Source organism: Petromyzon marinus, chromosome 66, assembly GCF_048934315.1.
Source record: "Petromyzon marinus isolate PM22_M1 ecotype Great Lakes invasive population chromosome 66, UKy_Petmar_22M1.pri1.0, whole genome shotgun sequence".
In the NCBI taxonomy this organism is placed as follows: Eukaryota; Metazoa; Chordata; class Hyperoartia; order Petromyzontiformes; family Petromyzontidae; genus Petromyzon; species Petromyzon marinus.
In genome coordinates, this window is record NC_133732.1 from 2,716,641 (window position 1) to 2,721,584 (window position 4,944).

Below are 4,944 nucleotides of genomic sequence, written 5' to 3' on the forward strand. Positions count from 1 at the left end.
TGAGCGTCGCTCCTCCACCCTCCGTTGTTGTTGGAGGGCGACTGCCTCCAACTGCCCAGTAGCATCCTTCACGAGCCTCCTCCACAGAGGCCGATCTTGACACCGCTGGTACCAGTCATCGGCAAGTCCACTCAGCTCCACGTCCTCCTGTACCACATCACTCCATCTCTTCTCTAGCCCGTGCCGCGCCCGCTTAGCCCCCTCAATCCGGCCAAACAAAAGCTGTTTCGGCATGCGGTGGCTGGGCATGCGGGCTACATGACCCAGCCATCGCAGCCTTGCCTGCCGGAGGAGCTCACCGATGGGACCCTGCCCAGATCTTTCAAGGATTTGTGAGCTCCTCACACAATCCAGTCTGGTTAAACCCAGGATGGATCGTAGGCAGGTCAGCCTAAATGTTTCTAACCGGCGAAGATGTTCCATTAGGGGGGTCCACGTTTCGCAAGCGTAGAGAAGGGAGGGAATGACCGTGGCCGAGAAGACCTGAAGCTTAGTGCGGAGCGACAGACCAGGTAGCTTCCACACAGCGTTACGCAACCGATGAAAAGATATTGCCGCTCGACTGATTCGGAGTGAGACCTCTGCTGTTAAACTGGAGCCAGTCATAAGCACACTGCCCAGGTATGGGAAACTCTCCACTCTCTCCACAACTGCCCCATCACCGATTGGGAGTTGTGGGGGTGTAGTGTCCGACGGTACAAAATACCCAGGCAGGTGCTTAGTTTTGGTGGGGCTGATGGTAAGGCCCCACCTCTTAGTGGCACGCTCCAGTCTCAGCAGCAGCGTCTCCAACTCCTCCTCTGACTGAGCAGCTATTACCAAGTCATCAGCATACATAACGTGGTTGAGCAATAGGGAGCCATCCCTTGACCGCACCCGGGCATCGATTAGCCTCCCATTATATCTGTACCATATGGAGATTCCCCCGGTACAGCTATTGAAGGCTTCACGAACTACGTGGTCAAAATAGATGTTAAATAATGTGGGAGCCAGAGGACATCCCTGTCGCACCCCAAGGTGTACAGGGAATGGCTCTGACTCCCGGCCACGTAGTTTTACCCGGGCCCGCTCACCATCATGAAGGTCCTTAATGATCGTGAGCAGAGGGTCAGGTACTCCAAAAGCACGAAGAACGACCCAGAGCCCAGGCCTACTGATGGTATCATAGGCCTTGACCAGGTCAATAAAGCAGAGATGTAGGTCTTGTTGGAATTCCCTACACCTCTGCTGTAGCAGACGGACAGAAAATATGGCATCTGTGCAGGACCGCCCTTTCCTGAAACCGCATTGGGGCTCCGCAAGCCTCTCCTCAGCGTGCCTGGCAAGGCGATGCTGAATAATCCTTGCCAGGACCTTTCCCGGCACACTGAGGAGTGAGATGCCCCTGTAGTTGTTACAGTCTGTGCGGTCCCCCTTCTTAAAAAGGGGGACCACCAGGGCATCCTTCCAATCCTGCGGAACCCGTCCAGTGGTCCAGACTGTTGTTATGATGTCATATAGGGCAGTCTGTGCACAAACGCCACCCTCCCTCAGCATTTCGCTTGGGAGATCATCTCTGCCCGCTGCCTTTCCTGGTCTCAGACTCCGGATCGCCTTCAATACTTCCTCAGCAGATGGCACCTCAGCCAGCCACTCACAGGGGGTGACTTCATCCAATATTTGAGGCACCGCAGCCTCAGCAGGGTCATCCTCACTTTGTGCCACGATGTTTTCCTGGCTGTGGGATTTTCCCTCCCCCAGGACCTCACAGAAATGCTCAGCAAATCTGCGAACCTGTTCCTGGGGGTCGGAAATTGGATCACCGTTTTTTCCCCTAATGATGGTAATAGGTGTGGCGCTGCAGGTTACTTTTTTGATGGAGTTAAATAGCGATTTGTGATCACGGGCCACTGAGGCAGACTCCATCTCCTCAGCAACCCGCGACCACCACCCATCCTTGCAGCGCCTCACGGCTCTCCGAACCTCCGAGCGAAGGCTGCGGTAAGCCTCCTCATTCTCTGACGTGGGATTCTGTAGCCGATGACAGTGGGCCTGTCGCTTTTTCTCAACCATCCTGAACAACTCCTCTGTCATCCAGGGTGTCTGGGGAGGTCTGGACCGCGTACCCAAAGCAGCCATTGCAGCTGCATGAGTCACAGTCCTAAACCTCGCCCATTTACCCTCGACATCAGGAGGAGTCGGGGACGATGCCAATCCCAGCCGCAAGCGATGATGAAATTCTCGCTTGCAACTTTCATCAGATAACTGAGACCAGGCCACTTTAGGTTGGAATGGGGTCCTGGGTGTACACCCACCACCGGAGTGGAAGAATGGCAGGCGCATCTTACAGATGACTAGTCGATGGTCAGAGGGCAGATCAGCTCCACGGTAGGTCCTGGTGTCAAGGACATGGGCTCGCATTCGCTGGTCCGTCACTATGTAGTCCAGCAGATGTTCTTGCTTGGACCCGGCATGCATCCATGATGTTGTGTGGATGCGCCGATGCCGGAACAGCGTGTTGGTAATTACAAGCCCATGGGCTGCACAAAAATCTAGCAGCCTCCTACCGTTGTTATTGAGCTGATCTGGCCCATGCCCTCCAATCACTCCAGACCAGGTGCCAGTATCATGACCAACTCGGGCATTGAAGTCACCCAACATGATGACTCTATCCCGAGGGGCCACTTTAGCCAGCACCTGTGACAGGAGGTCATAGAAGGCATCTGACTCATCGGCTTTGCCTGCATCCCTCCACGGATGTTCATCTTCGGTGGGGGCATAAGTAACCACGACCACCATTCCTCGCCTCCGGTTGATGGGAAGGCGAGCCCAAAGTAGCCTGGGGCTTACAGCTTCCCACACCTCACCGCCACGCTCCCACGCCCCCTTCATTCTTTTGTTCAAAAGAAGACCCACACCCTGTTGTTTGGCAGTCTGCTGCCCCGAGTAGAGGACTGTCCACCCCTCATGGTGGCAGGAGCCAGAGCCGGTCCACCGGACCTCCTGAATGCCGCATAGATCCAGGCGGTACCGGTCCAGCTCCCGACAGAGGAGTGGCAGCCTCTCCTCTGCAGTGAGCGTTCGAACATTCCACGTGGCCACCCGTAGTGGCTTTTCGTTGTTTCTGGAGTAGCCCCGAGGGTAGGTATTCAATCTCCTGGCTCCGCCAATTGGGGTTTGGCCAGGAGACGTCATAGACGCCTGGCCCCCCGGGGCCTCCGGCACAAGCTTAGTTGTTACATATTTCACTTTAATTCGTGGTTTTGTGGTAATTAATTGAAGGTGGAGGGGTTACCAGCCCCTCGCACCCGTCCAGAGCCCCCGTTTAGCCCCTGTGGTGGACACATATGCCATGAGGGGAGGAGCCAATCAAAATTGGAACTCCCCCCACAGCACTGTCCACGACAGAGTTGCCCGTCCGGCACCGCGAGGAGATACACACATACATACACACATACAAAGACACACACACACATACCTATACATACACACACATAACAGCAACAACAACCGCCATTCGCCAATAAGTGGTGGTGACGTCACCACGACGCTTGTGCCAGGCCATGTGCACCTTGAGGCCACGTGAAGTGTCGAACGCCCGCGGGCAGGAGGTCACGGGGCAGACCCAGGTGCCACGGGTCGACTGACTGAGATGACTGGCTGATGCACCACCTGTGCCCCCTACTGTGCCAAGTTGCTGTGCTTTAGCCACCGTTGTTCTTGGAGGGCGACTGCCTCCAACTGCCCAGTAGCAGCGTCCTTCACGAGCCTCCTCCACAGAGGCCGATCTTGACACCGCTGGTACCAGTCATCGGCAAGTCTACTCAGCTCCACGTCCTCCTGTACCACACATACACACACACATACTTACACACACATACACACACACTTTAACCCTCCTACCTGTACTCAGCTTCTCCACCACACTCTCAATCTTAAAAACAAATTACTAAAATAATTATTTAATTTTTCCAGTGATGTAGTAACTCATTGTTTTCAGAAGTGGCCTGGCCAACGACGTGGGCTTATCGCCGTCGTCGCCTGGAATTTTAAAGCAGCCAAATACTCTAAACGCCGTGATGTTCGTTCTGAATGTGGAGTGAAAAACTGCAGGACCATGAAAAAAAATCCACGGGGAAAGAGAAAGAGAGAGAAACGCAAACTCCAAATATTCAGCAGGTGTCCACATGATCGAGATCGAACTCAAGACTCCCTGTTTAGCAGGCGAGGGTTGTTAACGTCTCCCAGGTACTGCGTCGTCAGGGTCAGGATCGAAGCCACGACCTCCTGCATACCAGGTGAAGTAGTCAACATCTCCTAGCCACCGCGATATCAAGGTCGTGATTGAAACCCACAACTTCCTGTAAACCAGGCGAGGTAGTTAACATCTCCTAGCCACCGGGTCACCGACTGAGGATGTCAAAGCGCTGAGATTCTGGGTTCAATCTAGGGTGGTGAAAATCGATAATTCCTCACCCCCCTCTATACCCCTAGCAATGTGAATGGGTTCATCCAAGTTGAGTCTCTGAATAGCAGGTCACGTGATGGTGGTGTTGAAAAGTGTGGAAATGGGGAGCGGTGGTGCAGCGGTTAGCACTACGAACCCGGCTACTCCCGAGTTCGACTCCCGCTCAGGGCCACTGACACCAGTGACGATTATCTCAAACTGGTCCTGGGCCTCCTCCAATAGGTCTACTTAGCCTCAAATTAGTAACTGGCGTGTTGCGTAGTAAACATCACCACTGGGGAGACAAAGGCGGCCGGGTGTGGTTGCTGACCATCCACCCCCTCGTGTGCCACAGCGCCGACCTTCTTGGGTGCTGCTACTCGTTACTAACATCACTTGCCACAACTGTGTATCAGTAAAGGTGATCCTCGCTAACAGCGCTTACCCCAACGGCCTGTTACAGGCTATACGGGGGATCTTTGCCTTTGTGTGTGAGTGGGTCAGAGTGGGTCTGAGTG